At 37.1% G+C, this 12,872-nt stretch overlaps 1 long non-coding RNA gene across 2 annotated transcripts; it reads left to right on the forward strand.

Moving 5' to 3' along the window:
• The first annotated feature begins 301 nt into the window (after positions 1 to 301).
• LOC139139926 (uncharacterized) lies at positions 302 to 11,282 on the forward strand. Of its 2 annotated transcripts, none has more exons than XR_011553907.1 (3): positions 302 to 760; positions 5,745 to 5,858; positions 10,535 to 11,282. It is a non-coding gene; the product is annotated as an uncharacterized lncRNA (long non-coding RNA). The 2 variants fall into 2 exon arrangements; XR_011553906.1 differs by having other exon boundaries at positions 304 to 760; positions 5,751 to 5,858.
• Positions 11,283 to 12,872: the final 1,590 nt, after the last annotated feature.

A 12,872-nucleotide genomic window follows, 5' to 3' on the forward strand; every position in this document is an offset into this window, starting at 1 on the left:
CGATGTTCCTGTTCTGTGCACGGGTTTGGCACGTCTGTGTGCCTAACACAGAATATTCATGAGGATAATATTGCGTAAATACAGTACAAGCCGCAGTCTGATAGCACGGCAAAACTTGACCCTCTAGCCTGCTGTCCTTGAGTTTGTACATTTATCTGTGTAAGACGAAGATGGGGCTAAGTTAGCAATATTCTTGTCTAACGAGAGCGAAAAAATAACATTTTCTTCAAGATTAAGTAAAAAATGATAGTTATCATCAATTCTTCGCAGTTCGTTTCGTGAATATTTGAAAACCTAAGGAGCCGTAAGCCATATTGGTCAAAGGTCAATCAGAAGACCCAGTGTGGTGTTGGCGTGGCGTCGCTTGCACGTACCGCCAACAATGATCAAAATCTCCAGTCGTTCATCTTTTAGCGTTTACTGACATGTCCCGCCCGTGTTTAGGAATGTCTACAGTCTACCCTTGAAATCCTGGACCATCTCGACGACTACGCTGTACGTTTTAATCTAGTACAACTGGAGAGTCGTCCAATCGTGTCGATGTCATGAACTGAGTTACGTTTTAGAGCTACTACCAGAAGCTCAACGGTTCGACAAGCAGCAAGTTTATTCTCCGTTCAATCGGGACGAAACTCGACAACCCATTTTAGCAATTTGGACGGAAGAGGGCAACTCTTTTCGCACAAGCGAAAGGTCGACCCCTCGATCGCTGCTGAGTTCTGCATCAGCTGGACGGTGGTCGTGTACATACCAGGTACAGGTATGTATAGTTAACTTGTCCTCTTTGTCTTATGTAACCAGCCCAAGTGTCTTTTCTTACATACGTCTACTCCTTCTCGTATAAACGTGTTCAGCAATGTCTTTATCTTGCAAAAATGTCTAACGTTTGTGTTGTTTAAATCATCGATATTGCTGATAAAATTTCAAATAAACAATGAACATCTAATTCCCAGGCAACTTCATGCTAATGTGACCTTTGTGGCGAGGGACTGTACAGAAATTACGGGGGGGGGGGGCTAGGGTTGGGGTGTTGGTTGGTGTTTCGAAAATGTAGAATAATCACCCTCAAAAGTGTTTTCAAGAAAAAGATTGCCCCCAACTTTCATTTGTCCTTTGTGTCACAGTCTTATTTGATGTTTTATTAATAACTGACGTAAAATTTCTTATCTGACCTTTGAACTTTCAAAGAATACCCTAAACCTTTAGAAACATGTAATCACTTGGGTGAAAGTCCAATAGCATATTTGTTGTTCACATCTGCTTTCAAACGCTATTCTCACCATCCGGTACTATTCGAAAAACCAAATTTCTTGCACCAACATTCACTAGTAACCAGCTCAGTCTAATTAAGTACATTAATATCAATAATCAAGCATCTATAAATACACAGATGTGGCTAGTTCTGTATTGAAAAATAAGATTTAATGGTTTCCTCATAGATACAATGTGAAGTGAATCACCGTCCCTCCACCCACCGGTCTGGAAACAGCTCCTGTATCTTTGCTCCGAGCCGCGTTGCTGGTAAATATATATATTACAAAAAATCTCTGAATCTCTGACACCTTAAATGTGACAAGTACGTGAATTCGCATTAAAAATATACTAATTTTATCCAAAATGACCAGAATGCATGGCGATATTCACTACAGCGATTTTGCTGGATAAACTTGTCGAGACCAAAATATATTGTAACATAAGCGTTTTGATATTGAGGTGGGAGCTTCAAGGTTCTTTCACATTTTTATACATAAAAATTCATTTCTTTTCAAAGCTGTCGCGTACTCTTTTGGCCTCCAAAATAGAGCTTGCAAGGAATTGCTGCTAGACAACTGTATGCGACAGTATCCCTTAGTTACACAGCGGAGCTATATCAGCCGCTAGGTTTGAGTAATGTTAGAATGAAAATCGATTCTAGAAAATAAACTTTTAGGAAGACTTACACCTCGCAATTCCCCATTTTCAAAAATAGGTAATATTACTAAGGACATAGAACATACAATGTCTAAGTTGAAAACATTCAGCGCTCTGCATTATACATTAGACTACTCTGTGCACTTTATGTGAAGATTTCAGTGCAGGTATGCACAGTATCCTCAGTGTTTGCATGTTTGGGCAAATATTTAATCACAGCACAATCTTTACCTTGTGCAAAATTGCACATACACCAAAATTACTGTATTTTCACAAACTTACTTCAGCTCTGAAGGATGTTGGCTTTTACTGCAGTAGGAAACCATACATTTGTGAAACATATGATGAGTAAATTCAAATTTTAACAGTCATTTTGATTTTGGTAATATTCCTACATGTAAGGAACAGAACATGCAACGTCACAGGTGAAAACATTCACCTCTGTCAGTGTTCAATCTGGGATGTCAAAACAGGGGGTCACTGTAACCCCTACTCCTGTCCCAAGGGGACCATTTTAGAAATTCGGGGGACATCAACACACATGTAAAACCCTTGAATCTTCTGTGGAAAATACTATATTCTGTCAACGTGGGATTTAAAGGGACATAAGCTGTAACTTGTTGCAAGTTTTTCAGTGTTCTGCTTCTGTATATCAACTACTGTGTCTGATCCTAAAAAGTTTGTCATGCTGAAATTTCAAGTATTCTTTTTGTCAACACAGCTTGTATGTGTGTAGTGATCATTGTTTATTGTTTACAAATGAATTCTAGTCCAGGCTTGAATGCAATTTTCAACAATACCGTAATTTCGTAGATTATACTCATTTAGGTTGTGTTGATATGCTAAATACTTGGCTTTAAATTACGAATTAGGGATTCATGCATAAAGTGTAGGAAAACCACAAAACAAAAGTTCTGAAAAATAGCCAAAAGATACAGCTTATGGAGCTTTAATAAAGTTTATATCAACTCTTAAACATACTGTTAACTTGTATGTATTTGGAAATTAATGTTCTGGAAAATCAGATATGTCCGACCTAAAATATTGCTGTTCAAAACGATCATAGCTGGCCCTAAATGGATGCTTGCCTTGTAGTGTTCAACCTTTGTATGGGTGGTAGACGTTGCAGACGCTTCAATTTGAGGACATGCCCCATCATCTTTGTCTAAAACAGGGGTGCATCAACTACTGGCATTAAAAATCCAAGTCGCAACTAGCCTATCGCCATTATGCACAGTCTATTTTGTCTTGTTTACCCCTTTCCTGCCAAGTCGGTGAAAATCCGCTTGAAATTCGGTGTAGCCAGAATCTAAGCACTGGTGACCGTATTCTCCCAACGCGGTGGAAATCGGGCCCTTTTTGGGTACCCCCTTTCCTGCTAAGTCGATGGCACTACGTTTTGCTATCCCCTGCAGTGTTCTCCCCAGGCCATTTTAGCGTAGCGGTCCCGCTACGCTTTCGCCTCTCCCGCTACGCTTTGATTCTCCCCGCTACGCTTTAAAATATTCCCGCCATCCTTTAGTTCACACGCTAGCGCTCTGCGTAGCTACCAGCTGTTGCATGCATTGTCTACACATTAGCGCTCACTGCAACTTTCAACCTGGTGAAAGAGTGGAAGGTGTGAAGTATGGTATGCGTCCGATAACTTGTCCGTAAGTGTTGAGAGGAACGTTAAAACAATAGAAGAATCGGCTGGGCTGTTCACAAGTTTTCATGCCACAACGACTATTACGACCAACAAAGACCTTTAGTCGGTATACATCGAGGACAAGTATTCACAGAGTTAGGCGGTGTAGCACTAGCGGGGCCTTTGATCACATTCCCATGCTTTGATCAACGAAATGGACCGCAAAAGAAACAAAAGAAGCAGTTGACTAGTGAGGTTGATTATGATTTTACAACGATAATCTTTTTTTTTTGTCCGAGTACGATCACGATCGCGATCGAGTTCACATTGCATAAATTCCAATATGGCGGCGGCCATGTTGCCGACGTGTTTATAACGTGCTGACATTGATCCTGGCGTCGCGTGTGGTTCCACTCTGACACGTCCTGGGGAAACAGGACAGGTTTGACGGTGCTGCTGCCACCCTAGCACGACCCTCAGGGTCTCTGACTAACAGACGAGTGAGGTGATGTTTGTGCCTAGCGGACGTACGTAATACTGAAGGAGTTTATTTCCGAAAAAATAAACATGAAACGGCAATAAAATGACGCACTCCCAGGGGCAAACAAAGCCGGTGACCTCAATTTTTTTCTGCAGCAACCCTTGAGCTCCTTCCCCTGTCTACGGGCATGTAGAAATTATCGAAGTCTAACACGTATAAGTACGGCTAAAACTACCCTGAAAATGGGCGATTTCTGCCAAAATGGCTGGCAGGATAACATGCAGGAGAGCCAATCTTTTGCAGGCACATATTATGGGGCGGTTTTCTACTGACTTGGGAGAATAACGGACAAGGGCGCTCGGCAGGAAAAGGGTTAAATTCATTAGCCATGTCACATGCACACAGCTCTACCCTACATCAGTCCTTTCTACCCAGCTTCTTATGCACCACCTTATACACTCTCACAAACTTATTTCAACTTGAAAGTTCACCCTTTTCCTGCCAGACAGTATTAAGACTATAATTCCCAATCAGCCAAGTCAGTAAAACGCGGTATTGAGCCCAAACATGGCGTTTTTTCACCTGCTTGGCTCGGCCTGTTATAGCATCTTTAGTCAAAAAAAATCAAGCTTACAATATTTATGTTTTCTACAGCCTTCAAATGTATAATATTATGTTAAAATACACCATATGGAATATGTTGTGTTTCATTTATTTAACCATCTTGACCTGATGGTGAAATATGGACTTGCAGGAAAAGGGTTAGCGCATAAAATAATGCTTAAAGATACTGCTAGTGGGGCTTTAAAAGGCCGTGAGCTGCAACACTGTGAAATTTGTCCAACCTCAAAGTACCTTCAATTTCTTCAGATATTCATTGCAATCTACAAATTGAACGATATAGTCATTAACTGTGCCTCAACAGCATTTGCTTGTGGCAGAATAGACAAGAAATTGAGCACATCTTTGTTAATTTTAAATTTCCCGCAATTTTCAAAATCTTGCCATAATAAGTGAAAACAAGAATTTTCCTCTAAGTGGAGTGAATCCCTTTCCCTTCCTTCAGTGGGTTGCACCATGTTGTATTTGTAAAGATTTAAATGTGTACATCCACCATTTACGCTGTTTATCATGTAGTTGCATGTAGGCGGCCATATTTGGGTGCGGCACCCATTATTATTTGTCTTACAAGAATCTCCTCATGCAGTCCAACTCTGTGGATAATTACACTAGAGTAAACATCTCTGAGTTATGTAGAAATTTGCTATGAACTGATTTTAATCTAAATATAAAAATCAAAATAATGTCAAAAGTTGCAACTCATCTGCCTTAAAGTAAACATGAGAATAATTCTGATCTTACCTAAACATGGTATGTCATTTTATTTTGCATCACTTCATTAATGATATCCAACTTTCTAAATTAATGCAATTTCTGTATCAAATGAAATGTGGTCTTATTTTCAACATGAACATTTTGTATTATTGTATAACCATGGATGTAAAAAGAGTCAATCTTTCATCCATGCTTAGTGCAGTGGGAATCCGATGATGTCAAGCCTTTGTAGGCCATGGGAATGCTATTGTCTGATTCAAATGTGAATACCAATTGATAGCCAGATGAATATGATTATTCACATGAAATATGATGATTCATCATCTGTGTGTCAGATATTTTGATTTTTCACAGTAAGAGTTTTAACTCTTTTATTTATATCCTTGCAAGTTGCAGGCCCCTTGGAGATGTTTATTAGGCACTGAAAAAGTAGGGAAAGGGTAGTGTCCCAAGGAAAGACAGAGTTACACAAAAAGGCATGCCAACAACAGGAGAATAAGAGAGGTATGTACTACAAAGTCTGCACTGATAATTTTTTAGTCTAAACCAGTGAACTTTGAAGGACAAGGTAACCAAAGCACCAGTGTTGGTGAATTATAGTACATGGTAGAACCATCATGACACAAGTAAAATCAATTTGACTTAGTTGAGCTTTGATATTTGGTTATACATTTGCAGAGCACCTAACAGCTTTAAGCGACAAAATCTGCCTTTTTAGCTCCGCTGTCAGAGACGCGGAGCTTATCCGATAGACTGATTGTCCGTCGTCCGTCCGTCAACAATGGTCTTCTTCTCTGAAACCGCAAGTCAGATTTCTTTGAAATTTGGTATGGAGGTTCATAGGAGTGACCTCACTCAAGATTGTTCAAATTGTGGTGAAATTTGCATAATTGTATTTTTGGGGCAATTTTTCCTGTTTTGGGTCAAGAAATCTTCTTCTCTGAAACTTCACGTCAGATTAATTTGAAACTTGGTATAGAGGTTCCTGGAGGTAACCCCAGTCAAGGTTGTTCAAATTGTGGTGAAATTTGCATAATTGTATTTTTTGGGCAATTTTTCCTGTTTTTGGTAAAAAAGTCATCTTCTCTGAAACCGATCGTCCGATTGCTTTTAAATTTGATGTGCAGTTTACTTAGGGTAACTATAGTCAGATTTGTTCAAATCATGGTGAAATTTGCATATTTGTATTTCAAGGCAATTTTTGTCGTTTTTGGTTAAAAAAATCTTTAAAAATCTTCTTCTTCAAAACTACCAGTCAGATAGCTTTGATATTTGGTACATAGGTCCCTAGGGATGATCTATTTCAGATTTGTTCAAATTGTGCAGAAATATGCAAATTTGCATTTTTAAGGCAATTTTTGCCATTTTTGGTCAAAAAATGTATTTCTCAAAAAGTACTGGTCTGATAGCTTTGAAATTTGGTATACAGGTTTGTATAGATGAACTAAGTAATATATATTGAATTTCTGATGAAATGTGTAATTTTGTGTTTTGGGGGCAATTTTTGCCATTTTTGGTCAAAAAATGTGTATTTCCAAAACTACTCATCTGATAGCTTTGCAATTTGGTATACAGGTTCCTACCGATGAACTTAATGATATTTATTGAAATTATGATGAAATCTGCAATTTTGTTATTTATGGGTAATTTTTGCCATTTTTGGTCGAAAAATGTGTTTCTCAAAAAGTACTGGTCTGATAGCTTTGAAATTCGATATGCAGGTTCGTACAGATTAACTAAATTTGATATTTTGACATTATGGTGAAATCTGCAATTTTGTATATTTTGGGGCAATTTTTGCCATTTCTGTTAAAAAATTTGTTTCTCAAAAACTGCAAGTGGATAGCTTTGATATTTGGTATACAGGTTCCAAGGGATTATTGTAATATGTGATATACTGAAATTATGGTGAAATCTGCAATTTTTATTTTGGGGGACAATTATTGCCATTTTTGGTCAGAAAATTTTATTCTCTAAAAACTACTCGTCAGATAGCTTTAGTGGACGTGTTCTTTGGAATGATCCGATGTAAAAATTCAAATTATGATGAAATCTTCAATTGTATATTTTTGCAGATATTTTAGCATCTTTTTTCTGGCCATTGAAATGAGCTATCAAAGATTTCCACCTTCTTCACCAACATGTGTCAAAAATAGTTATTCTCTACATAAACACAGCGGAGCTATATCGGCCGCTAGGTCGCTTGTTAACCTTCCCTTGAAGATACAGATGTAATCGATTGTTATGCAGCTTATTCAATGTCAAATTTTGAGATCACAATGAAATGTGTAAACCCTGCAAATTATTTTAGAGAAACATACAGATAAAGTATCGCCCAAAGCTTCGCTTTTTTAGCCTCATTATCGTTTCCGTATCGTTTCCGCATCGCCCAACCCCAAATCCAACATCACTCACTCGGTTGTTTGGTATTGTTTCCGTATCGTTTCACTAGCGCATCGCCTCATTCACGGAACTCAAAGACATCAGATATGAGATATCGGGCATGAAAAGTCGATGTCATTTCGTCAAAAGTCATCGAAAATTGAGAATATAGACAAGATTTCATCTAGTTGAAGTTAAATGATCGGTTAATAATCATGAATTCGAACGTCTTGGACGATGTGGGTACGTGATTTAGAGTGATTGGCGCGGCGTGACATATGTAGGCCTACTCAGATTTATACCGTATGCGCACGGTGCGATAGTTTGCCTAAAATTAATTTTATTTTTGATGGATAATTGGTTGCGGAGTGTAACTCTATAGTATGAATGGCGTAGCAATTATTGAAACACTTGGAAGTTCCCGCTATCAGATTGTTATCAATGTGTTGTGACTAAAGGTCACGGACTTCCTCTACATCATAATTTATTCACGTCAATCGGGTTTAAAGGTCACTGTGTGTAAAGCGTTAGGTGAATTCAAGGTGGCATCACTATATGTGTTAACCTAGTATATGATACACTGCAGTTATTATTTTAGCAATTCTCCTTACTTTGTACGGCCAGTTTTTCTTGTGCGCTTTCAAGGACGTACATGTATTTAAGCTTAAAAATACTAATTTCAGTCATTTAAAATGGTCATCCGCACACAGTACCACACATTTCTGGGTTTCTAGTCAGTGGAAAAGTTGTCCCACGTCATTTTTTGACACTTGTCTCATCGGGCAACCGGTACTGGTGTTTCAGTTGCAGTTGCCCAAACGCGACTTTCACTTGCAACCGTTAATGTCTGTCCCTGGTAGAGTGCTATCTTGTTACAAAAATGTTCGCAAATAAAATGGTATACAAACTTCATATCAAATAAAAGCAATTCGTAAAAGAAACGCATTATAATCACAATATGTTTCAACTTTGTTCCCATTTTTGTGTGTTGAAGCAACATTTCATGAATGGATAATGTCGGACATATGGGGTCGGACACATGTATTTGATCTTTCATTTTGTATACCTTTACTCTCAAAAACATCGGCAATGCCAGGCGGCGAATTTCCGAAGGCGGCAACTTTGCTGTTGCATTTTTGAGTGAATAATATGCCGTGGCCAATTGGGACCATGAAATTGACTTGATACGATGCAGCGGCGATGTTTAGGCTGATACGATGCGGAAGCAATGCAAGGCTGATACAGAGGCGGTAATGAAACGATATAGAAAATAAACAAACTGATGCGACAGCAATGTCGGAAATGATACAGAGGTGATCTGAGGCGAAGTTTTATGCCATACTTTATCTGTATTGTTGAAACAACTTAAGGGGCTCTTAGATTGAGTTCAAAACACAAATGTACATAGCATAACATACAATAATAGCATAGTCAAACTCAGGATGAGCTTTTAACACTTTTAACAGCTTTTAACTGGCCAAAATATTGTTGAAGGAATCCATGAAGTGTATTTTATGAACCTTGCCTGGGAACACAACTTTGAAACAATATCACAAGACAAACTCATGTCCAAGAGTTGCAAATTTAATATTGAAAGATGAAACAAGCTTACAATGTATGCTCTGATAACATGTTCCAGATTACACGATGTGCTAAAAAACCATAGTTTTATCTTTTATTAACATTATACGAAACTGTTTTTGGAACAACCAACTGTGTGCAAGAAAACTCTTGCCTTATTTCACAAAATGTAACTTAATATACATTTTTTCATAAAAACATTTTGCATAGTCAAAACAGCTTCAGTGTTGCACCCGCTGGGAACAAGGATATAGTTTTGAACTAGTATTTACTTAGTGGCTGGACTGACAGTTATTGAACAGTATTCAACAACAGTCAGTCCATGCTTCAAGTATCTCTATTATACTTCAAACTTTTCTGTATGGCTGTCTATATAATTTCTTGAAAATTATATGAATGTATATAACACGATTGGAACTAATTTGGGATAATTGGATTTTCATATTTTTCAAATTTCTCAAAGATGTTAGGTGCCGTATAGTTGAATGTTGCAATATTACAAAATACTGATAAAAACAAGTGCGTAACGTAAAAAGAAAAGTAGATGAGTTACATTTGTAGATGAAATCGACATTACTTCATCCAATTATCCCAAATTAGTTCCCATCGTGTTATATGCACTCCAAATAATGCATGATATTGAAAAATCATTTGAAATGGTAATTGACAATGAGTCTCCTTCAAAGCATTTTTTCAAAATTTTTATTTTTTGTAGTCTACAGTTTTCTCTACACATGTGAGCTATGCCTGGCTTGACTAGGGAATCTCTGTTGGTACAAATCAGAATGAATCATGGGATATTTGTAGTATGGGTTGGGTCTTTGCATAGTTAGCACTATTAGATATACAGAGTCAACAATTTTGTCACAATAATTGTACAAATGTACTAATGGGTTCAAATAAAATTTAACAAAGCAAAACTTACTTTAGTTGAGGGTTATGTAAATTGACAGTTCCATTCTGATGTGCTCAAAGGTCTTTGGACAAGGGTGCCAATGTTAAAATGATACATGAATTTCCTTATGTTCCTAAGCATAGGTGGAATGGAAGGCAACATAATATGTTCAAATCAGTAATAAGTCATGATACCAGAGTTGTTCTTAAATATCAAATGTACCATATTGTTAGTTATGACAGTGACTTTATGTATTATGCCATCATTTATCTCACTCTTTGCATGATTTTAAATAACCATCATTTATAATTTCTACCTACAGATTTTAAAGAGGAGAAGTGCAGTGATCAATGCAGATGAGAAGGGTTTCTGGAATGATGTAACTGCAGACCTGATGTCTGATGAGGAGGTCCCACCAGATGGAAGGATGATTGCCTCCAGGCCTTTTTGGCGATCTGACAAACTAAACGATTTGATAGGATAGACACACTCAATCAGCGAATGCTTAATGACTCTAATTCAAGACACTACATACTGCAGAGGAAGTATGGCAGAGCCAGTGAGAGACCACCTGATAACAACAGTTCAGTGACAATTGTGTGAGACAGAACAGTGATGCATAGCTTTTCTGAGTAATTATCCATCATCCCTCTGTTGGTCAACAACTGATTTGTTCTCAATTTTAATTGCTTTACTTGAAAAGCAGTACACAGAGCTGGTGTTGTAAGTTCAGTGAAATATAAAGTCATTAGCTGGCACAGGTCAGTTGACACCAAGAAAAGTTTAGTATAACCAAGGCATAACTTACAAATACTTCACAAGTACATCTTTGAAGTATTGATGAAATTTGTCACTTTGACGTATCTGGATTTGTGCCCTCAAGAATTTATCAAGGTGCAGTTACAGTGTTTAAACATGCTGAAACAAATGTGAGCCACACCGTGTTACTGATGGTATTTTTCTATTTCTTGTCCAAAAATTTCTCTGAAATTGCTTGTCAGATTGCTTTGAAATTTTAAATGCAGGTCTCTTAGGATAATATAATTGAAGCAGTAATCAGTTTGTCCTGATATATGAAAGATTGTGTTTTTCAAAGAAAGCTACGATTTAACAGTGCACATACATGTATGTGATAAGTAAGAGTTAATTAAACATACACTACAAAAAAATTCACCCCTGTGACAGTTCCTGCACAGGCCCTGATACAAACTGTGATACAGGTCTGTGTCAGCAAACACAGAAGGAGTTCTATCAGGGGCTGATGCACATGTCTGTATCAAGTACTGTAAACACATGGCTGTATTTCTACCAATTACAGCACCTGTACACAGTGCTGTGAACACTGATCTCTAACAGGGTCTGAAATTTTTCAGTGTTCAAACAATAACATTTCTTTCTGCTTCTATCATCAAAATTTGCCAATTTTTACAACAAATTTACACCCTGAAATCCATACAGATTTTCAGGCCCTGCAGCTGACACACCACTGTACGCACACCGGTGGTTCAGTGCTGCAATTATAGGTCTTGATACAGTCAGAATTTACAGCATTGTATACAATCCTGTACCACCATGAATCAGAATTTACTCAACCCTAAAATCTGACAGGTTTTTACTGGTCTTGCAAAAAGGTTATTTATCTGGGCCTGTTACAGGTAATGATTATCCTCTGTTACAGGCATGTGTCTGCCTTTTCTTGCTGTGTAGATAGCTTGAGTGCTTCATATTCAATCAAGAAACTCTTGAAATGATTTTTTATTCCTATATTAAAGGTACACATAGTTGATCTTGTAATTTGGTGAATTACACAGTCATTAGCTGACACATCTCAATTGACACAAATTAAAATGTACAAAACTTAGGAATACTACACATGTATATCTTTAAACGTATGCCAAAATTTACAGCATACTGTAAAGAGCATTAATTTTCACCAGGATTTAATTTCACTATTTTGCTGTTTGGGACACATGATTCACTGGGTTTTATTTTCACAGATCAGGCCGTGAAACAATGAATTCTATTATAATTTAAAATTGTCATAGGGGTTTAATTAAGCAGATTTTTAGTTGCTTGTTGTATTTTGGGTTATTTTCCTGTTTTTGTTTAAAATAATTTCTCTGAAACAGGTCAACAGATTGCTTCAAAATTTTGTATACAGGTCAATAAGGATGATAATGGTAAGATATCAAATTGTTCTGATGAACCATATTTCTCCCTGTTAGGCTCAGGCATATTTAAAGTGACTGCATTAATTGATATTAGAGTTATCAAGGCTATGGAAATTCTTTTTTTACAGTATTGAAGATAACTTTGAATGTGTCTCAGGAAAATTGTTCTGAATGTTTTTTGTCTGTATTTTTTAATCAGTGTAGTTTACATAATGCTTTATATTGCCTTTTATTTATTTTACTAACATTTACACATTCCTTTGGAATAAAGAAGAATCATTTACAGTGATCTTGGATTTGTGTATCTAAATTGCAGTATAGTTTTCAGATGCAATCTGTACTCTATTTTGCTGTAGAAAGCATCATTACATTGGTGTCTTCACTTGTAAAAAGAGTACTCATTGCGTATACACACACACACACACACACACACACACACACACACACACATATATATATATATATATATATATATATAGTGTATGTGAT

Source organism: Ptychodera flava, chromosome 9, assembly GCF_041260155.1.
Source record: "Ptychodera flava strain L36383 chromosome 9, AS_Pfla_20210202, whole genome shotgun sequence".
NCBI lineage: Eukaryota > Metazoa > Hemichordata > Enteropneusta > Ptychoderidae > Ptychodera > Ptychodera flava.